The sequence below is a fragment of the Oryctolagus cuniculus genome, chromosome 1, assembly GCF_964237555.1.
Source record: "Oryctolagus cuniculus chromosome 1, mOryCun1.1, whole genome shotgun sequence".
NCBI lineage: Eukaryota > Metazoa > Chordata > Mammalia > Lagomorpha > Leporidae > Oryctolagus > Oryctolagus cuniculus.
In genome coordinates, this window is record NC_091432.1 from 192,930,838 (window position 1) to 192,955,165 (window position 24,328).

The 24,328-nt window shown below is 37.1% G+C and overlaps 1 long non-coding RNA gene and 2 pseudogenes across 1 annotated transcript in view; all 3 read left to right on the forward strand.

The window, feature by feature from the left end:
* Positions 1–2,368, forward strand: part of LOC127493551 (uncharacterized) — a 35,986-nt gene extending 33,618 nt beyond the window's left edge. The window contains exon 4 of the long non-coding RNA XR_011384271.1: positions 659–2,368. This is a non-coding gene — a long non-coding RNA (uncharacterized lncRNA). The remainder of the gene's footprint in view (positions 1–658) is intronic.
* Positions 2,369–16,683: 14,315 nt separating this feature from the next.
* Positions 16,684–17,435, forward strand: LOC138843128 (small ribosomal subunit protein uS8-like; annotated as a pseudogene).
* A 4,968-nt stretch (positions 17,436–22,403) lies between these two features.
* Positions 22,404–23,859, forward strand: LOC100355167 (non-POU domain-containing octamer-binding protein pseudogene; annotated as a pseudogene).
* The last annotated feature ends 469 nt before the right edge of the window (positions 23,860–24,328 follow it).

The window sequence follows — 24,328 nt, forward strand, 5'->3', positions numbered from 1 at the left end:
AAAAAAACTACTCTTAATTTAGGATGTATGTACTAAACCATCTAACAACTATTTGTATATATTGTCTCTTTTGAATTCATTGAATGTGCTCCCACAAATTTATATGTTGAAACCCTGACACCACAGTGCTGTGTTTGGGCAGGGGACCCCTAGGGAAATAGTTAAGGTTAATTAGGTCATGAAGTTGGGACCCTGCTCTGATAGCATTAGGGTTCTTCTAAGAAGAAATAATGCAAAGTAGATGTTCTCTCTGCATACTCACAAAGATATTGTAAGAACGTGTCAAGACATCAGGACTCAGCAACTCAACAGGAGACCCTTGTTCAGGCAAGAATACTGGAACTTATCTTAGACTTAACTCTCTAAAACTGGAAAAATCAATTTCTGCTGTTAAAGTCACATAGTCTATAGTCTTTTACTAGGGTATGCTGTGCAGACTAGTTATGAATTATTTCATTCCAACTATACTATCTTCATCTTAGGTATCATCATTTTCCCCACTTAACAGATAAAATAACTAAGTTTTTAAACTATTAATTGTAAAATGTCACAGTTTTTAAGTTACAGAGCTGAAAGTTACAGTTGGCTTTTCCCGTTCTAAATCAAATGTGCTTTATGATTGTGCCACATACTGAATTCTCCTTTTGAAAATTCCTAGTGCACCCTGGGATACAGAAAAACCCAGCAGAAATCCAACCTGCTCCCCAGAATGCGTTGGCTCACAAAGAAGCGTCATGGCACCATTTTGGAAGACACTGTTGTTAATACTGAGTGAGTATTCCCTAGGCACTAGTTAGAAATTATTCCCAATGGGAACACAGTCCCAAAGACAACATGGGAATAAGTTGAAAAACACAATTTGGTTCATTGACACTAGTTCAATACATAACTTACTCGGAGTGTCTAAAATGTAGTTAAACCCAAATTCCTGGACAAAACAAAACCTGAGTACACTGTCTTGCTGCATTCTAAGCAAGCAGTAAGTAGACAATTGAAAATCAGAAAGACCATGTTACTAATCACGGAGTGGTCAGTTGCGGGAGCAAATTTTGTGGGTTATTTTCCTCAGCTCAGTATAGAAATAAAATACTGGGAAACAATTTGCAAAGAAGCAGAAACTTTTACTTGACAGAAAAGTGTCTGGTCCAAGAGGAGACCATGCGGAGTGCTTGAAAGGGACACTGGCTTTGAGGAAGTGCCCAGGGTTTTTAAGGCATTCTGTGAGGTTGCCCATTTTGAGGGTGCGTTTCACATACTGTATGTTGATTGGCTTGGAGCTCATGGAGATAGCTGGGGTCTCCTGGAGACCGTCTTTTTAGGGACAGCCTCTGCTAGCCACTAACTTGAAGGCATGATTTAAAACTGCAAGGTCACAAATGCAGCACAAGAAGATACTAGTGGGGAGATACCGGCAGGTCTGAAAACAAGCTTTGCAGCCACACAGCTAGAAGCCTGCCTGTGAAGAACATTCTAGGCCCCCAGACCGAGTGGACAGCTTCAGACCACCTGCTGTACAGTTTTTCAAATGGAAATAGTTGTGCAGAGGGTCTGTAATTTCATTAAGGCACAAATACATTGACTTTGGGAAAGGTGATCATTTTAAAGATACTGGAAATATAATTTGGAAGTACTCTGCCAGTAATGGCAGAGCTTCAGAGTGGCCAAAACAGCACCACAGGAAATGTTTGTACACTGTTTTCCCAAGAGAATTACTCATAACCACTGCCGTCATCATTTGGTGTGGGTTTGTGGAGAGAGGAAGAATGGGCAGCAAATTTTGAGTAAAATAAGATAAGGTCGATACCTTTATGCAAAATCTTCACATTTTGTCTTATCATAGCTTATTTTAACCTACTGGAACTATTATTTTTTAAATGGCTTTGCTAAGATATCATCCACGTATATTTAGTGTGTAAATTTCAGTGGTTTTAGTGTATTTACAGAGTTGTTCAACTATCACTATCCTCTAAATCAAGAATAGTTTCATAATCTCTTAAAAATACTAACAAGTGGGCTTTCTGCAGTTCCCACAACCAGTCCTCAGGCCCCCTATTGGTGTAGACTTTATTTTCAGGATATTGCAGATAACTAAAGTCATGTGATGTTTTGTGACTGACTTTTTCCATTTAGGATAATGTTAGTGAGGTAATTCATGTTGTTGCATATATCATTACTTACTTCATTTTTATGTATGGCTGGCCAAATATCATTTCATTAAATAGATATACTGTGTCCCAAACAATGTCTTAACCACTGTGCCAAATGCCTGCCCTATAGTTTCAATTTGCTGATAGCTAATGGTGATGAATATCTTTCACTTAACTTTTTGTCATCTATCTATCCTCTCAAGTGTATTAACTTTTCATGCTTTTTGCCCATTTTAAAACTGGATTTTTTTCCAGTGTTGAGTTCTGATGGTCTTTTATATAATTTAGATACTAGTCTATCTAGTATATTTAATTTAAATTTGTCATAAATAGGTTGTAGAACATTATCAACTTTATAATGATTCAAATTAAAATTTAATAAAAAGTAAATGAAATATTTAAATGGAAAGTCCTGATATTTTCCTTATCCAAGCCAGTTAAGAAAGGTGATTTTTTTTATCATTTAAATAGTCTGGTTAACTGAAAATTATATAGAGAGATTTTCCCCAAACCCTTCCTGTAACTGATTACTAATTCCTGCTGACTTTAACTCTTTACAATCTTTTATTTATGTATTTATTTATTTAAGATTTATTTATTTACTTATTCGAAAGTCAGAGTTACACAGAGAGAGGAGAGGCAGAGAGAGAGAGAGAGAGAGAGAGAGAGAGAGAGAGGTCCTCCATCTGATGGTTCACTCCCCAGAAGGCCGCAACAGCCAGAGCTGCACCAATCCGAAGAGGAGCAGCCGGGACTAGAACCGGCACCCATATGGAATGCCGGCACTTCAGGCCAAGGCGTTAACCTGCTGCGCCACAGTGCCAGGCCCCTCTTTACAATCTTTTAAATCCTTTTTTTGGCTCCAGTTTCACTACCAATCACTTAATTTAGACCCTTATTACCTGACAAACTACTACAAATTAAGATACTAAATTATTGACTCCATATAAATGATAAAATGTTGGATACCTACTAAAAATTATATGTGTATATCATGTAAATATATATATATATAACAAGCAGGAATTCAATAAGTTTATAATTATTTAGCATCTTAATTTGTCTACCTCCTCTTAGTCTTGTCTTATGAGTGTTCTAATATATTTCTGACTCTTGATCATGTCTCTTTCTTCTTAAAATTCACCAATACATCTCCATCATTCATTGGATAAAGTATAATCACATCATTATGGAAAATATGGGCTCTTCTGATTTATTCCCTGCCTTTAACCTTTTTCCAATTTAGGAATGAAGATATATTGAAAGTTTTACTCTGAAAATGTCCATAGAATTTGAACTTGATATATACTTGAAATGCCCTCTACTTTTTGTTTGGCTAGATGTAATTCTATCTTTAATCTATGTTAATTAAATATTTGTTTGTTTCATGATGATATAATCCCTACTTGGGCATAGTGATTCTTTCCTGTGTACTATATAACAAAATTTACATACCAGTTCATACTTACTTTATTGTGTGGGAATTGTCTAAATGTATGTAATTCTAATTTAGAGTAGAACCATTTTATACATTTTGATATTCAAATCATCAGCATCATTCAAGTATATATTTATTTATGTGATATATATGTAATGTTATGGTATTCAATAATTTATAACAATATAATAGATATTAAATAATTTAGCTAGACTCTGCATATATTTCTTAACCAGTGTCTATATCCTGAATTAGATTTGTATTTCAGATTTCTTTGCAGGATGGTGGGCTCTTATGATTATTTTCTCTGCTTTTAAGGATTTATTTTATTTATTTGAAAGGCAGAGTGACAGAGACAGGAAGAGCCGCATATAAACAGATCTTCCATCCATTGGTTAACTCCCCCAAAGACTGTGACAGTAGAGGCTGTATCAGGCCAAAGCCACGAACTCATCCAGGTGACCAGGTGACTAATGTAGATGCAGGGGTCCAAGCACTTGGGCCGTCTTCTGCTGCGTTCCCAAGCACATTAGCAGAGAGCTGGATTGGAAGTAAAGCAACTGTGACTCTGTGGGATCCAGTGTTTCAGGTGGCAGCTTACTCTGCTGTACCACAATGCCAGCCCATAGTGACTGTTTTCCACTCAATGGAATATGGATCAATGAAGTGCCCAATTTCCTGGCCTTCTAAGTATATAGTCTTCATGCTCTTTTTTTCATCCAAATAACCAAAGATGCTGAGTCCACAGTATTTCTTTGAATCTGAACACTATTTGAACAGGAAATAAACTACTTTTTTGAATCATAAGGTTCTTCCAGCAATCGTATTTTAAAGAACACACATAATTTTCAATATATTTGAACATGAATTTCACTTCTTCCAAAACTTTTCTTAATCATCCATTTATTTAATTACATCCCAGTAATCTCAGACCCTCTAAACAAGAATAGAAAAAGGACTTACTGTTAACCCTTGGTTCTCATTGCACTCTCTTCACACCTTAAATATAACCCTTATATAATATTTCAGTTATTGCCTAAATAACAACCTATCTTGTTTCCCAAAGTAATTTAGGTTCATTTTAACAAATACAAGGAAGAGGTCTTAAAAGAAGCTGAAAATCACTGACATGGATAAAATTCCAGTGTAATGGTATTTTTATTCCTAAAACTCTGATTGAGCTTGGAGTCTCTTCTCAAACAAAACAAAAATGAAAATATAATTATTAAGAAAATATATTTATAGCACTTGATTACAAATAAATTTCTCATATGGTATTATTTATACAAACAGTGGTAGGAAAATGTCAACAATAGTTCAGAAGCAAATATTTATAAGAAAATATAGTCTTTACTTATGCATAATTCTATCTTGTTGATTTTGTACTCAAAATCCCAGGGCATAACATTAGTGTGCAATTTGAAAAAGAATTTTATACCAAGATAAGTATATAAATGTAGGGTCATTATTTTAAAAAAGATGTAATTTAAAATATGAACAATAGAATGTCAATGTTTTCTATTTAAGAAGTCTTTTTGCATTATTGAAAGACAGCAACTTCATTCTAAATTTCCTTATATTTTTTAACATTTACTGGAGATCTGATCTTGATCTTTTTATAAGGAAATCATTTCTGCTTGAATAAATAAATGTAACATATTTTCCACCATTGGTCAGTACCTATAGTACTAGGGTTCTTTTTTTGAATACATTGTGAAGATGAAATCATTACTGCATGCTAGACAGGAAAATACCAATTTTGGTTTATGATTTTATACAGATGGTCTCAAACATACACACATGGGCATACACACCCCCACCACACACACACACACACACACACACACACATTGAGTTTTTTTTTTTTTTTTTTTTTTTTTTTTTTTTTTTTTTTAGGAAAAGGGTTTATTGGGGAACACCCTACAGACCGGAGTGAAGGGGCGGCGAAGGAAAAAGAGAGAAAGAGAGAAACAGAGAGGAGAGGAGCTAGTGAGGAGAGAAGAGAGCAGAGAAGAGGAGAGAGGAGAGCAGAGCCAAGAGAGAAGAACCAGGAGCCAAGAGACCAGAGGAGGAGGCTAGAGAGAGGAACCGAGAGAGAAGAGTCAAGAGAGCACGACACACATTGAGTTTTAATTTCATTCTTTTCAACCATATTGGTTTTAGCTGATTGAATTATATGATTCCTCCCCCTCCCCCTTTTTTCCATTATTGATTCACATCCTTTTGGAGCAGTGGTGCCTGTTTGTATGCGTATACTTTAGCATTTCCAGAGTAACAGTTTGTCCACAGATACTACTATTCCTTTATTCCTTCTTAAGCTTTTCATCTCTCATTTTATAGTTTTTTTGATAGCTGGACTTTGCAGGTTTTCTCATTTGAATTATCAGACTGGAGACATGGACATTTAAACATTTCTATCTTGAGTGACGTTTTCCTTTATTTGATTGAAATGGAGTTGAGCTTTGGTGAGCTGAGGTTAAGTATGACTTGGCCATAGCTTTATCTACTTTTCCACACTTTCCATAGATATGGAGAATGCTAGGTTATATTTTTATACCATGAAATTAATGACTGAAATATGCAGTGTGCAATACATAAAGGCTTCACAGCATAATTGGGATCCTAAACACCGTTTTTGACATTTCCAGACAAAAGGTTGTGTGGAATTCAATATCTTACTATACCTATTCAAATTCTAGAGAATGTGAAAGAATAATGGAATAAAATAAGGGCTTAAATATTCTTAACTACTTTAATAAGCTAATTATGAAATGAATTATTGAGTTAATGGGATCTTTACTTGCATGCAGAACAATTTTCATTTAGTATTTCCTAATGATTCAAAAAATTTGAAAAGGGCAGATCTTAATGTTAGCATTTTTAGTAACAGAGCCTATTTTTCAAGGACAAGTGAAGCTTTTTAATCTGGAAGATTTTCTTAGATTGAAAACATGCTGTAATATTCTATAATTATGCAAAAAAGTTCCTGTCCATGTGCACCCCTTTTCTTTATTGCAATCACCGACTTCATCCTGGAAATGCATTCCTTTGTTTTAATTTATTTTCTCATTAGATCTTTAAATTCATTAATGAAATACTATAGAATTGAGAGCGTTAACACTTGATTTTTGTGTGCAAGATTGCATGGCCTTTTCAGCATTCTTCGGGTCATTTTTTTCCTGACAATTCTTTGTCATACAACTCAGAGTGGTTTTAAAAGAACCTAGCCTCTTCGGGTTTGAGTTACACAACTATGATTTTTATTAAGGAAAAAGGGGAATTCAAAATATATTTAGTTTCTAATGATAAAGATAATAATTTAAGATAAGAAAGGAGAAGAAAAAAGTAGACTATAAAAAATATGGTAAAACTTAGAAGTAGAATTAGCATGTTCATTTTAGACCTTGACTCTCTGAGATTTTCATTCACTATAAAAAGTCTTTCAGTTGCATATGCAAGGCAAAGCTTTCTGGAAATGAAACATGGATTCCTCCCACTCTTACCTACAAGAAGCTATAATCTTAAGTGAATAATATACACACATATTTATTATATTAGATAAAAATATAGATAAAATGCTACTGCTTTTATGAATAAAATAGTACTTTCAATTAGCAACATACAAAAATCCGGAGAAAACTGCACTTGACGTAAGCCTGGAAAGAACAGAATATATTGAGTATATGAGGGTAGAAGGATAAGAAGGTAGAAGAAGCAATGAAAGTCATATGAAACATGAATTGATAAAATAAGAAAATAATTTTTATTTCATTTTTATACGATTTTGTAAAAATAGGGAATATTTTGATAAAGGAAATTAAGTTAGACAATTTTACACATTGTAGATAAATCAATGAATGCATTTTCACATTTTCAAGTTCAAGTTTATTTTTATAAACATTATAAAATGTTTATAAATTATAAAATGTTTATAAAAATGAACTGGATGCTGGAACATAAAGTCAATCTGAAGACATTTCAGAAGGCAGAGTGATAGTGTACTCTGATCACAGTGCAATAAACCTAAAATCTAAGTGTCAACAAAGGAGATAGAAGTTAGAAAGAATGTTTAGAAGAAAGAATAATTATAAATAACTCATGAGTCAACAAGGGAAATACTGAAAATTAGAGCATATTTCAGACTGAATCATTACTAAATTTCTGTATATCAGAACTTGTGAAATAAAGCAAAAGTTGTGGTAAGAGGAAAAGATACATATATATCTGAACAAAGAGTGACATAAATATCTGAGCAAAGAGGGATGCAGCTCAAATAAACCATTTAAAAAAAAAAGCCAATAAAACTCAAAGAAAGTAGAGGGAATGAAATGATAAAGCCCAAAGTATAGAAATTGACTGGATTAATTAAACATATAGCGTAGAAGATCACTAAGAGAAAAGTGCTTTGCAAATGCTAATAAAATTGATAAACCTTTAAAAAAATCACTGTAGAGCCTGAAGCCACTATTGAAAGCACAAAAGTAATTGAATATTTGGAAGAAACAGGAAAATTTAACTGTATTTGAAAATATCAACATGAAATAGCTACAACTTTATTTTGTTTTTGACAAGCAGAGTTAGACAGTGAGAGAGAGACAGAGAGAAAGGTCTTTCTTTATCCGTTGGTTCACCCCCCAAATGGCCACCATGGCTGGTGCGCTGCACCCATCTGAAGCCGGGAGCCAGGTGCTTCTTCCTGGTCTCCCATGTGGGTGCAGGGTCCAAGCACTTGGGCCATCCTCCACTGCCCTCCCAGGCCACAGCAGAGAGCTGGACTGGAAGAGGAGCAACCGGGACTAGAACCCAGCACCCATATGGGATGCCGGTGCCGAGGACAGAGGATTAACCTAGTGCGCCATGGTGCCAGCCCCCAGATTTGTTCTTTTTCAAAGTTATTTTAATATATATTTTAAAACCAGCTTATCTTCCTAAATAATTGCTAGGCTTTTGACATATATTGCACTTTGATATAAAATGCATTTTATTTATAGGTTATTTAGGGGAGGATGACTGCTCTTAACACCATTAAAACTTTATTCAATTTACCTCTTCCTAAGAAGATGAAAAGAGAGGCTGGTGCTGTGGTGTAGTATGTAAAGCTGCCACCTGCAGCACCAGCATCCCATATGGGCATCAGTTCCTGTTCAGCTGCTCCACTTCCTATTCAAATACCTGCTAATGGCCTGGGAAAGCAGTAGTGGGATGGCCTGAATACTTGGGCCCCGCACTCTCGTGGGAAACCTAGAAGAAGCTCCTGGTTCCTGGTTTCAGGTCAGCCCAGCTTCAGCCATTGCAGCCATTTGAGGGGTGAACCAGTAGGTGGAAGATCTCTCTCTGTCTTCCTCTATAACCCCACCTTTCATATAAATAAATAAATAAATAAATAAATCTTTTTAAAAAATGATGAAAGGACAGATTATAAAATTGGAGGAAAGATTTATAGACCACATATTCAACAAAATGTTTATAACTAGGATTAATAAAGAATTCTTAAAGCTCAACATTAAAATTAATCTAATTGGAAAATAAGCAAAACACTTGAATAGATATTACCAAAAGAGGAGATGTAGATGGCAAATGGACATATGAAAAAGTATTCAATACCATCAGCTTTGAGGAATACATATTAAATCTAAAATTAAATATCCCTATTCACCTATTACAATTGACAAAATTAAAAAAAATAGTGAGAACATCAATTGTTGGTGAGAATGTGTAGTCATACTTTGGTAGTGCAATGTTGAATGACATACTCACTAGAGAAACTTGTTTGGCATAAAGTCTAGCAATTGCACTATTAAATATTTATCTAGAGATGTGAAAATTTATTTTTAAGTTCTCTTTAAGTGTTTACAGTAACTTTAGTTGTAATATCCCTAAAGTGGAATATATTTTTCAATGATCAATGGTTAAACAAAATGTGGCACATCTATAGAAGAGAATATTACTCAGCAATAAAGTGGAATGAACTACTGATAAATGAAACAAAATGGATGAATTTCAAGGAAGTTATGCTGAATGAAAATGCCAGTCTTACTATATATACAAATATACACTGTACAGTTCTAGTTATGTAGCATTTCTGGAGTAACATAAGTAAGGAGATGGATACTGATCAGTAGTTACTAGGTGGTGAAGGCAGAGAATTGCATAGCTACAAAGGAGTATAGAGAAGGATAATTGTGATGGTGATAATAGTCATGTATCTTTTTTTTTTATTTGATAGATAGTTAGACAGTGAGAGAGAGAGACAGAGAGAAAGGTCTTCCTTCCATTGGTTCACCCCCCAAATGGCCGCTACGGCTGGAGCTATGCCGATCTGAAGCCAGGAGCCAGGTGCCTCCTCCTGGTCTCCCACTCAGGTGCAGGGGCCCAAGCACTTGGGCCATCCTCCACTGCCTTTCCGGGCCACAGCAGAAAGCTCCACTGGAAGAGGAGCAACCGGGAATAGAACTTGGTGCCCATACGGGATGCCAGCGCCACAGGCGGAGGATCAACCAAGTGAGCTATGGTGCCGGCCCAGTCATGTATCTTTTTTTTAACTTTAATTTAACAAATATAAATTTCTAAAGTACAGCTTTTGGATTACAGTTGCTTTCCCCCAACCCCATAACTTCCCTCCCACCTGCAACCCTCCCATCTCCTGCTCCCTCTCCCATTCCATTCACATCAAGATTCATTTTCAATCATCTTTATATACAGAAGATCCATTTAGTATATATTAAGTAAAGATTTCAACAGTTTGCACCCACACAGAAACACAAAGTGTAAAGTACTGTTTGAGTACGAGTTATAGCATTGATTCACATTGTACAACACATTAAGGACAGAGATCCTACATGTAGAGTAAGTGCATAGTGACTCCTGTTGTTGACTTAACAAATTGACCAGTCATGTATCTTGATAGTGATTAAGGTTACATAATGCTGCTTGTAATAAAATTTCATAGAGCTACACACACACACACGTCTCATACACGTGTGCACACAAGTGTATGCCCACAAGTGCATGTATGACTGATGAAATTGGAATAACCTAAGTAGTTTGTATCAATAGAAAAATCTAGTTTGGGGATTGGTGTTGTGGCCTAGCAGATAAAGCTGCTGCCTGCGGGGCTGACATCCCATATGGGCTCTGGTTCATGTCCTGACTGCTCCACTTCCTATCCAGCTCTCTGCTATGGCTTGGGAAAGCAGTAGAAGATGGCACAAGTCCTTGGGCCCCTGCATCCATGTGGGAGACTCAGAAGAAGCTCCTGACTCTGGCTTCTGATGGGCCCAGCTCCGGCGATTGTGACCATTTGGGGACTGAACCAGCAGATGGAAAACCTCTCTCTCTCCCAATCCCTCTCCTTCTGCTTCTCTGTAACTTTGCCTTTCAAATAAATAAATAGATCTTAAAAAGAATAAAAATAAATAAAAAGGAAAATCTAGTTTGGATGGATATTGTGCTGCAGATTTGTGCAATGTTAACTTTGGGGGCTATAGGGTAAAGAGTCCTGGGGATTTCCCTGTATAATGATTTGGAGCTTCCTGTGAATCTACATTTTGTTTCTCAAAGTTGAAAGCCAAGGGAGAAAGAAAAAAAGTTAGAATTTCTTGAAAACATATTTCAGTTTTGAAAAATCATATAAAACATAAGTAATAAACATGAATTGTTAAAACTTCTAAAGAGGCACAAGAACCTTGTAGAAAAATAGCAAAATAAAAAGTGTAAAAGATATAAAAAGCATGACTAATTCTCACATGGAGAGATAACTGCTCTTGATAACCTGATGTATACATTTTTCTTTCTTTTCATGCATGTAATAAATATTGCTTTGTAATGGACTTTATAACATATAGATTATGAGCATTTTATCATACCATTGAGTGTTCTCCCACATCATTTTTAATGTTTACATAAATGGAGAATGTGTGCAAGTGTAATAACTTCTAAAGAAATTGCTGCTGGATGTTTCATTAGTTTCCTATTTTTATTATGCTAAACAGCTTCAGTAAATATTCTTTCAAACCTTTCTTCACAAAAAGCTACAATAAATTATTCAGGAGATATTTCTAAACATGGAAATACTAGGTAAAGAATCAGGCATATTCAGGAGTGGTCATAGTGGCGGAAGTGCAGTGGGTGACACTGCTGCTTGGCGATATGCATCACATGTCAATTGACAGAGCCCTTACCAGCTTCCTCTCAGTTTCCTAGTATTACATCTGGGAAGCAGTGGATGACGGCCTGGTACCCACTTAGGAGACCCTATTGGAGTGGCCCAGCCCTTTCTTGAGGACATTTGAGAAGTGAACCAACAGATGGATGATGGAAGACCACTCTCTGTAACTCTGCCTTTCAATTAAGTGAAAATAAATATGTAAATTTCACTCTATTTATAAAGTAGGGAAATGTTCAAAAATTTATATAGAAAAATTGTTCTCAGTGGACATTGTACCAATTTATATTCCCACCAGAAACAGTTATTCATTATTTTTGGAAATATTTAATTATTCATTATTTTTGTTTGTTCATTTATTTATTTTAGTTAAAAGACACAGGGAAACAGGGTCAGCAACAGAGAGACAGAGATCTCCCATTTGCTTTTTCATTCCTCTAATGCCTACAGCAATCAAGTATGGGCCAGGCCAGTGCCAGGAACTGGTAATTCAATCTGCATATCCTAGATGGGTGACTGAGGCCCGACTACTTAAGGTATTGTCTGTTGCCTCCCAGAGTACACATTGGCAGGAAATGAATTGGGAGCAGAGCTGGGACTCAAGTACTCTGGTGTGGGATGCTAGCAGCCCAGGTGGTGAATCCAGCTATGCCACAACACCCACCTCACACCAGGAGTGTTTAAGTTGCCTCACATCCAACTCTTATCATTGAGTGTATTGCATTATATGTGCATAATAAAACATGTTTATTTCATCCAATTAAATGAAAAATATTTCACTATGTCTTCAATTTATGTTGCTCTTTTTCATGTGCTTATTGGCAATGTTTATGCTTTTTGTTAATTTGCCCATTGTATCTACCTGTTTTCTGTTAGAGTATTTTATATCTTCCATAAACTTTTGATCTGAACAGCTTACAATAACATTCTATTTTCAAAGAGATTGATGTAATTTTAATAGGATAATACATTACATGTGTAGCATATATTGTGCTTTTTCAAAGTGTGGAATTCTATAAAGGTGCTACTTTTGAATTTATCTTTGGAAAGTGTTCAACAAACCAAATACTGTACTATAGTGAATTGATTTGGAAAGCTCTATGGAAAACCAATACAGTTCTAACTAGAACCAAAATGGTTGATGAAGTATTACTATTTTTCTGTAATAGTTTTGTTTTTGGTGTGCTAATGCTATATTGATATTTATTTGTAAAGTAATTACATATTATATTTACTTTACTATCATAGATGTTACATTACATTAATTTTATTCCCCAAGTTCTCTCTTAGGAATAATAAAAAAAAAGTGCTTAAGTTATTCCATAGAGATATGGAAGAAAATAAAATTCTTTTTTGTTTTTATGCCCATTTCACAAGGGTTAGCACAGGCAACAAGATTTTCTTTTCTTTTCTTTTTTTTTTTTTTTTTTTTGACAGGCAGAGTTAGTGAGAAAGAGAAAGAGACGGAGAAAGGTTTTCCTTTTCTGTGCGGCCGGCGCGCTGCGCTGATCCAAAGCCAGGAGCCAGGTGCTTCTCCTGGTCTCCCATGTGGGTGCAGGGCCCAAGCACTTGGGCCATCCTCAACTGTCTTCCCGGGCCACAGCCTAGAGCTGGACTGGAAGAGGAGCAACCGGGACAATCCAGTGCCCCAACTGGGACTAGAACCCGGGGTGCCGGCGCCACAGGCAGAGGATTAGCCAAGAGAGCCACGGCGCCAGCCAGGCAACAAGATTTTTGTATTCCATTTTTGCCAATTGCAGACCCCTTATGAAAATCATTTAACATCTCAGTACTATGGTTTAACCATCTGCGAAATATGTGTAGTTGTAATATTGGGTGATTTGAAGCTTAATTAATGTTTTAAATGTCCTTGGAAAACTCTGTATTAAAACTCTGTATTAAAAAAAGTACTAGAATCACAAAATTTGATGCAGTCATAATTAGACTATTTTTCTTTCAAAATTATTGAGCACAGTTGGTACAGAAACATGACAGAAACCAAAGATCAATTTTGGAAGTTTGATCACATTTTCTATCTCTATATAATTGGTGGAAAATATAATAAACTCCACAGAAGATATATAAAGCTAGGTGACTTCTGAAAACTATGCTAATTTTCCAATTAATGTCTAAAATTGAAATATTATTTTCTTAACATGTTTGAGGATTCAGTTATCTATGAAGCTGTTTCTTTATTATCCTTCAGGTCCTCTTCATAATGTTATGCAAGAAGATATCCTAAGATTCTGATTCTTCCAGGCCTTGATGTTTATTTCTTGGGATAAATTTATCAAGAGTCTGTGTGTGTGTGTCGGGGGGTTGCTATAGAAAATGAGGGGCTTGGTCTTTTTTTTTTTTTGATGAATCAGATAAATTTATTAGAGAATTACTTCAATCACTTCTCAGCCCTTTGGGTAAGATTAAGTGTGGAGATTTACACTGAGCATCACTATTGCTATCTTTATTTTGAGCTCTTTCCCATGAAAAACTATATCGTTTGTCCTTGACTTTGCCCATTTTTTTTTTTTTTATTTGACAGGCAAAGTTAGACAGTGAGAGAGAGAGAGACAGAAAAAGGTCTTCCTTCCGTTGGTTCACCCCCTAAATGGCCACCACAGCTGGCGCGCTGCACCGATCCAAAGCCAGGAGCCAGGCACCTCTTCCTGATCTCCCATGCAGGTGCAGGGCCCAAGCACTTGGGCCATCCTCTACTGTCTTCCCAGGCTACAGAAGAGAGCTGGACTGGAAGAGGAGCAACCGGGCCAGAACCCGGTGCCCCAACCAGGACTAGGGCCCAGGGTGCCAGCGCCACAGGTGGAGGATTAGCCAAGTGAGCCACGGCACCGGCCGACTTTGCCCACTTTTAAACCCCGTTATGTTCATTGCCTCCCAATTTGTGCTAGTACTCTTTTAGGTTTCTGTGTGTCAGAGTTACCTGATGGGACTATTTTAATGCTTTATTTAACTAAGAGACATATTCCAAAACTAAGGCATATTCTTTAATCAGCAATCTTCTGTTGCTATTGTTTTTAAGTTGAGAGACAGAAGGGTCTTCTGCTGGTTTACTGCCCAAATGCCCACAATGGCTGGGAGCTGGCCAGTAGCAGGAAATGCAAATCATGTTTCCCATTTGAGTGGCAGGGACATAGTCAATGGAATCATTACGAGCTGCTTCCCAGGGTCTGTCTTTGCAGCAGACTGGAGGCAGGAGTCAGAGCCAGAAATCCAGTCCAGGCACTCTGAAGTGGGACCCGAGCATCTTAACTGCTACCTTGAATGCTACTCTCTACAATCAGAAAATCTTGAATCCTTTTGGTAAGTGATATAACTTCTACTTCAGTCTACTCCTATTTTTAGCACATAGTTGATAGAGATTATAATTTTTAATTATAATGAATAATGATTATGAATAAAACATACCCATAATCCATAAAATATTTATACATGAGGACAATTCATAAGTGTGCATCTTAACACACCAGGTTCTTAGGAGGTTCTGCAACGACTTTGTTCTAGTACAAAATCTGAAGTTGGTACCATGTTCCATGATTCCCTATATCAGATCACTTAGTCCACCTCTTCAGCTTCGTTTTCAGAGCATTTTCCCAGACAGTCTCAGTCCCACCTTAGCTAGCGTGCTCTCTGTACGCTCTGTGTTGTTTTTACTGCAGACTTTTACAGTTTGAAGCCTGTTTCCAATTCCAGAATTGATCCCCTTAAAAAGGCTGACACCCTTTATACCATGCAAGCTGTCTTTCCTGGAATGCCTACTCAAAACCTGGTTTAGTGCATTACCTTCTTGAAAAATCAACAGATTTAACAACTGCATAACAAGTTTACTATTCACATATAATTTGGTGCCATGTGAGACAGTATACCAATCTATTTGATTCATCATTTCACCACCATTGTCTTGCCCAGTGTCTGGGTAGGCCCTCAATATTTATTGATCTGATTAATGATTTATGTTTTCAGATGTAACTGCATATTAGAAACATACCAAGGGAAAAGTTTAGATGTACCCTAGAGAAAATCACATGCTGTTTGTAATTTCTCCACAAAATATCATTCACAATCATATGTCTAAGCTTCTTCTTGACCATCTTCAAAAGGATGTTATTAAATTGCAAACAACCTATATCACTACCAGATGGCACTGATTGTTAAAATGCCAATTATTTTTAAATTAATCATTTTCTCTTCAATATTCTTCTGCTAAAAATATTAGACTATTAGCATGCAATTATACTTATTTTCTTACATATATCTAAGGTATTATGAATAACTAAAATTAAGATGAATAAATGGTATTGGGAGCAATTTTCAGTAAAGTAGTGATGAAATTCTGTTACTAGTCTAATTGTTGTGAGCTAAAAGGCTATACCATTACTTTTAAAATATGAGCCTTTTTGGGCCCGATACTGTAGCATAGTGGGTTTAGCTGCCACTTGCACTGCTGGCATCCATATGGGTGTTGGTTCAAGTCCTGGCTGCTCTACTTGCAATCCAACTCCCTGCTAATGCAACTAGGAAAGCAGCAGATGATGAGTCAAGTCCTTGGGCTCCTGCACTCTCGTGGGAGACCAAGAAGAAGCTCCTGGCACTAGTTTCTGCCTGACACAGCCCCAGCTAGTGACCATTTCAGGAGTGAACTACCAGATAGAAGGCATATCTCTCTCACTTTCTCTTTCTGTCCTCTCTCTTTCTCTTTCAAATAAATAAAATCTTTAAAAGAAAATAAGAGCCTTTGTAGACATCATTTGAAGCACATGGAACCCATGATAGAGTGTGCAGGTTCAAATACTGGCTCTGCTTTTTTCTTTTTCTTTTTTGAAGATTTATTTATGTATTTGAAAGGCAAAGTGACCCAATAACTCCATGCTCTTGCTCCTCCCATCCTCTTTCCGCCATCTTTCCATGCCGCCACAGTGGTGCGCATGAATGTCCTGGCAGATGCTCTCAAGAGCATCAGCAATGCCTAGAAGAGAGGCAAACACCAGGTTCTTATCAGGCCGTGCTCCAAAGTCATCGTCAGGTTTCTGACTGAGATGATGAAGCACGGATACATTGGCGAATTTGAAATCATTGATGGTCACAGAGCTGGGAAAATTGTTGTGAACCTCACCGGCAGGTTAAACAAGTGTGGAGTGATCAGCCCCAGATTTGACGTGCAATTGAAAGATCTAGAAAAATGGCAGAATAATCTGCTTCCATCCTGCCACTTTGGTTTCATTGTACTGACAACCTCATCTGGCATCATGGACCATGAAGAAGCATGACAAAAGCATACAAGAGGGAAAAATCCTGTTACATCTAGGGATATAACACAGGCATACAAATTAAAGCTCAATGGAAAAAAAAGGCAAAGTGAGAGACAGAGTGAGAGAGAGAGAGAGAGAGAGAGACTGTGTGTGTCTCAGAGATCTTCCATCTTCTGATTCATTCCTCAAATGGCTGCAACAGTCATGTCTGAGCCAGGCTGAAACCAGAAGCCAGAAACTCCATACAGGTCTACTAAATGGGTAGCAGGGTCCCAAGTAGTTGGAGGCATCTTCATCTGCCTTCCCAGGTGCTTTATCAGGAAGCTGGATTGGAAACAGAGCCGTGATGCAAAGCATCATTCAATCATGGGATCCTGGCCTTGAAAACTTTGACTTAACCTGCTATGCCACAATGCCAGCTCCTGGATCCACCTTTGATTCCAGAATTTGTTCATCTAAATATTGAAGAAAAATGTGTATTTTGATAATTAAGAGACAATTGGGAATGTGGAGTTGTGAGGAGTAGTGGCCTTTTGGGGAGTGAACCAACGGAAGGAAGACCTTTTTTTCTCTCTCTCACTGTCTACAACTCTACCTGTCAAATAAATAAATTAAAAAAAAAAACAACAACAAAAAACAGTACCAACAGATGCTGTGGGTTTTTTTTCCCTCCCCTCTCTGGAGGCCCTCTCCATGCTGCTCTGGCTGGAGGTCTTTGATTCTAGTAAATCTTGCTTTTAAATCTCTCTGTTTGTCTGCTTGGAAATTCTTCTTCCATGTGAAACAAGGAACTGAGGTAATAATATACTCTATGACATCCTGTATGCCATCACCTGTAACAGGGTTTACCTGAACAAGGTAAAATTGGGAGAAATACTACTGATAAAGTAGGCAGGCATACAGGCTAAAATTGATTATGTCTGTGAGCTGGAAGACTGCACGTTCGCCATACCTCTGTGTGACCTCATACCCCTACCTGGCCACATCTGGGTGCCCACTAGTCAATCAGGTTAATTAACCACTCCCCTTTGGAAGTGGGTTAAAAGCCTGGGATACTGTGTGTCCCGCCCTTCTTTTCCCAGGCCTCTTGCCAGGAGGGGGCTTGCTGTAGCCCTGCGCCTCCAGGGCACATGGCCTTTGGGCCACCCGCCCTAGGCTTCCTGGCCTAGATGTTCCTCCATGTGGCTGGTTCCTGGTGCTCAGTACGAACCCAGATTTACCTCTCTCTCTGAAATAGGGCTCTCACTCTCCTATGCATTTTTCACATTCAATAAAGCTTAAAATGTACTATGCTGTATCGTTTATTTGTGCCGGTATTTGGAATTCTTTTCTAAATATTAGGCAAGAACCCTCTCAGGCTTTTTAATTTATTAATAAGCATATAGTGATATCATATGGCACCCCAAATTCCAGTAACATATGTGGCACCCCAGATGGTGCTTCTGGGGAACTTTAAGGGGTTACATTTTTGTATAGATTTTAGGGGGTCATCTCCGATATCACTGGGACACGTGATGAAATTGCATCTCTGATTCAGAAAGGCTTCCAAATGGATGATGAGGTAAACAGAGAATGGATACATAAAAAAATAAGCATCACTTGCTTCATGAGTCTTAAACTGTTTTTACTCACTAACTTGGTATTTTCTATTTCAGAAAATTATCCAAGCTAAATGTGTCTAAGTCCTGGACATCAAAAAATTCATAATCAGCATCTCACTCTCAGGTACTATGAGGTTGTTTCTCTACAGAAGATATTCTGGTGTCTCATTAAAAAAAAACACAAGTTTTTCTACTTTCCGTTTAATTTATTTTAGGAACTTTCAAATTTAAAAACAAATTGAAAACTGTACTGTTCTTTGCAGAACTCATATCATATTCAAAAATATAGTTCAATTCAAGGCACAAATTTAATGTGTGTTTTGAACTGTAACCAAATCACATTTTGAGATTTTAAGTAATGGAATAGTAGCTGTTATTTTTTCACATGATATTAATATTTAAACTAAACTTAATTATTATCTTTCTGGGAAAAGAAATGAAAATTGTTCTTCAATGTAATATTGATATTAAAATTTCTACCTAAATATTGAGGGCTTCTTACGGAGACTTGTGTGCCATTATATATAATTTAATACTGGCAAAATCCCAATATTCCTGTTGCTTACTTTGGCAGATGTTGGGTGTTTAGAGGAATAGGACTTGTGCATTATTTTTGAACTGTTGTGTCATGCTGTTCTTTTCCTAAATAAAACTAAGTACCAGGAATTTAGCAACTGAAAAGTTTTGAGAAAAAATTTTTAATGAAGACATCAATTACAAAAATTTCCAGATTTCTATTTTAAAACGTTTTAAGAAAAATATTTATCTTGGAAAACATGTGAACTATTTTCCATAATATCCCACCATATATATGTTAATAAAATGTGGTTTTGTCTCTTTTTACCTTTTATAATGTAGCTTTTGAAAAATATTATTCAAATTAGAAGTTCATAACCTGTAATCCACAAGTAAACTTCAAGAGTTCATGAATGTTTAAATTATATGAAAAACTATATATGAATATTTTTATTAATATAATTTCTCTTATTTATTTTTCCTCATGAGAAAGTCCTAAACTTTATCCACCTGGCTGAGAACATTTGTAACATACACACAGAATTGAGAATCATTGCTTATATCTACACTCACCATTATTTTTTCCATTGTAGCTAATAAGACTTGACACTTTTTTGGCACTTTCGACCATGTTCTGAACATTTTAAAGTGATTTACATCCAATAAGTCATTTAATAGTCACACCAACTTTATGAAGCAATTCTCTAATTTAATTTTCACTTCATAGATGAGGATACTGAGTCACAGAGGCTTAGTACTGTACCAATGATCATCCAGCTAATACGTTTAGAGCAAAGATTTGAACCTGGACAACCTGTTTCCAGAATCTGCTATAATGCATAATATTAAGTGATATATATTGAAAATTCATCTGGTTACAATGTATGGTCTAGACATTATTTAATCACATGTTGTCTCATATGTATATGTTAATAGATATTACAAAAATTGATCAAATAAAGAGAAAATCAGACACCCTTATTAGAAAAACAGTTCATTATATGAACATAACTTCTCTTTCCAGAGTTAACATATTAACCTAGTTAAAATATTTTGGATTTGATCTGGCATTTTAGTCATGTATTTTTAATGTGCATATCTGTTTCTTCACCTATGTTATACATCTATTACATTTTTAAATTATGGACAAGGAGTTAAGATTTGTAAATCACTGTATAAGTAAATGATTTATTTATTTATTTGAGGGGCAGAGTCATAGACAAATAGAGGGAGAGATAGGGAGAAAGTCTTCCATCTGCTGGTTCACTTTCCAAATGGCTTCCATGGCCAGAGCTGGGCCAATCTGGAGCCAGGAGCGAGAAGCTTCTTCTGAGTTTCCCACATGGGGGCAGCAGCCCAAGCACTTGGGCCATCTTCTGTTTTCCCAGGCCATAGCAGAGAGCTGAATTGGAAGAGGGGCTGCCAGGACTCGAACCAGCACCCATATGGGATGCCAGCCACTGCAGGTGGAGGCTTAACCTTCTATGTCACAGTGCAGATCCCAGTATAAATAAATCTTTAAGACAAAGTACTTATGCCACTCCCTTTCTATTTGGCCTTGTCTCATGTGGATCTTTGTCCTTTTTTATCTACCTCAGGGTTTTATAGAGCTCTTTTCCTGTTATACTTTAATTTTTATACTGTAATGTAAGTAGATTTATTTATTTCTTTGTTTATGGATTTTATTGTAGCTTACAAAAATTGACGCCATTGTAAATAAAGAAATAAGAGGTAAAGGAAGAAAGAAATGGAAATAGGACTGAGGTTGATACACAAAAGGCTTTCCATGAAATATCAATATTGTTTTTCCAAATTTGCCTCCAATTGCCAGTCAGCACAGAGTAACATGATCTTTTATACCTTTTACTAATTTATATGGTAAAAATTAACAGTCTATTTCTAAGCAGTGTCATAGTCACTCATAGTAAAATCAGAAAGAATTCTCTCCCACTTACCTTCAAGAAAAACATCCAGTTTAACCAGTGAACACCCCCCAAATCAGTTTTACTAATGGCGTTTATAGGAACTATATTCCTTACACACCACAGCGCAATTCTGTGAATTCCACCAGGAAGCAAGGCTTTACAGTCCAGGCCGATGTCTTTCTGATTATCTGGATTGATCTGAGGAATTTGGCCTGTGTCCTTTTAGAAAATTCAGTGTTTCTGACAGACTAGGATGCAGTAGTTTCCATATTTATTCCTTTGCCTATCCTTGGAGGGCTGGTGCATTCATATAATTGATACACTTTTGCAATGTTCCAGGGGAACAAATTCCCTGAAGCAGAGGTATGGTTTCTTTAGACATGCATGAAAGTACATTTATACCACTGGAAGGATCTGTCAGGAAACCTAGGACACAGCAAAAGACTTAAAGACTTAAAAACATCAATCATTAAGGATTTACAAACAGGTAAAATCTGAGCAACTACTCTAGCAGTGGTTGTGCGAGTAAATCTGAACACGGGCTTGACCAGTTTGGTATGGAGTTCTTATGACTGAACCTAACACAAAATATTAATTTGCCTCCCTCAAACAAGACTTATGGCTGGGGTGGCATACTGCATGGTGTCTCAGGTAGGAGACAGAACCAAGAAATAGGGGAAACAGTAATGTCAATTCAGATAGATTTTTCAAAGAAACGTTACTTTATCTTTCTTATATCTGTTTAAACAGAACAGTTACAGTTTGAGGAGTACACTTTAAGCAATTGATTAAAATTAGATGTGAAAGCCAATGTTTTGTAAGATTTGGGAAACCAATTGCAATTTTAAGAAGTGATGACTAATGCAAGCATCACAAAACCCAGAAACCTGTGCTGCTGAAGGACTGTGAAGCTAATTTCTCTGCGGAAAATTCTTAGTTCTTCATCATACAAAGCTGCGGAGGGAATGAAGAAGCCATAACCACTGAAAGAACACAGTCGTCATGGGCATAGAAATCCTTGGACTTTGTGTTATCCTGAGTGCTGTCATGCGTCTTCCTAAAAAAGTCCTTTGTACCGGTTATTAGCAGTGAGAAAGTTGTCCTTCAAGACTGTCTTTGCAGCAGCTGCCACACTGGCTCACTCAAATGGCAGCAGCTGTGGCATTTCCCAGATTCAAATGGTATTCATTTGAGGCCTACACTCATCTATCTGGAACAAGCACAAGTGCTGCTTCCCAAGCAGTCCCATCCCCTGTCCTGTCTTCTTGCCCAGCTGGCGTGCCCACTCTTCCTCCTCAGACCTCCCTCACTCAGCATACACACACAAGCACATGCACACATTTTGAAGACCATGAACATTTCTAAATGGATTGAGAAGGATTGCATCTGCTACTCAGTAAAGGCGAAGTCAAGGTCGGAAAGGACTGGGTGGGCTTTGGCTGTCTTTGATCAAAATTAACAGTGTAAAAATGCAGGCCAAATAAAGCCTTAACTTGGGTAAGCAGGAACATGCTCCAAAGAAGCATCATTCCCTAGCAGTGCCCCAGCCACTATATCCACTAATACCTGCAAATGATAAATATGTCAGCAGCCAAAATGAAGGCTTGACTATCCACCTCAAAGAAGTTTAGGAAATCAGGATAGACTTTCTCCCATCACAGCAATCTTTGGTGGGCAATCCTCTTGCAGACATCATTAAAGAAATGAGTATTCTGAGAAATTTGGGAAGCCCAGCAAAGTCTTAATTCAAAAGTATAAGGACTTTGGGTTTATCCACTTAGAAACCACAATGATAGCAGAGATTGCCAAATTGGAGCTGGCAATGTGTCACTCCAGTATATCAGCCGTGTGTGTGTGTGCAGTTTACCTGCCATAGTGCAACCCTTACAGTCTGAAACCTTCCTTGGTGCACAGCCTGTGATATGCTGGAAGAGGCCTTTTCCATATTTGGCTTAGTGGAGAAGGATGAGGTTATTGGGGAAAAGACATTGTTGGGTTCTCAGAGAAGCCAGCTGCTTGGAAGGCTCTGGACAGATACAATGAAGACTATTTCCTGGTAAGCATTTTTCCTTAGCCTGTGACCTTGGGCCAGTTAGAAGATGAAGAGGGACTTCCACGGAAGCTTGCTGTAAAGAACCAGGAGTTTCACAAAGAGTGAGAGCAGCACCCAGGTCTGCACAGCATGGCTTCTGTTAGTATGCATGTGCCATGCAATAGAAGGTGCTCGTTGACATGGAGAAGCAGCAGCCAGACCAAGTGGACCTCAAAGTCGAGGAAGCTCCTGAAAAGCTGAAGATGGGTATGGAGGCTGCTCACCATGAGAACAAGGTCAAGTAAATAAAGCTTAATTTGATGAAACATCAAGAACTTTGGAGAATGGAAGAGCTAGATAACAAAGAGGTGCAAAAGCAATTAGAGCTCAGGCAGGAGGAGGTATGGAGGCACAGTGAGGAAGAGATGCAGATAAATCTAGTTTCCCAAAAGGCCTTAAAAGAAGGAACTTTTTGGATTAATCAGAATGGTATCCTGGAAAAGCATTAGAGATTTTTCTCAATAATTAAGTCTTCCCTGACTACTGTTCAAGGGAGTATGTTAGAGGAAGTGGACCAGGGAGGGGTAGTATAAAATAGATCAGTTCTGAATAGTATATAGTTTAACTAATCAGTTTTGTTTGCTGCATTCCTGAAGTCCCAAATGTGATAGTTAAGGTCCTGGTGGAACCATAGCAAAATGGGTCTAGTTAGACCCCTTCAATCTTGATCATCCTATTTTTGTCCATTTTGCTTTATTTGCTTTTTCATCCTTATACCCCCAAACCCAGAGGTGCCAAGCATGGCCCATTGCTCTTCTCTCAGCTGAGACTTCCATAGAGGTAACAGTACATTCACAGTTTTGTTATATTCCATATATTTTGATTTTCTGGAAAAGACATTGTTGCTTAGAGATTGTCATTTTATCTTTTTTTTTAAAGCTCACTGTTAACTTTTCTCTATATTTTTCTTAGGTAAGAACAACACAAGAACTGTCCATTTTTGTATGTGATGTTCCTGTTCACAGCTTTTCAAGATAGCCCTTTTATAATCCTGGGAAGAGGAATGTTACATGCTGAAGATCTGACAGTAGCTTTTAGTTTTGCCAATCTTAAGCAGTTATGCTGTAAATCTTTTTTTATTGATATACAAAGTTTGATTTGTCCTTGATAAGACTTTTAAATTTGGAGTTTTTCAGAGGAACAGACAGTAATGTAGCATCAACTTATCAAAATAGATATTAAGC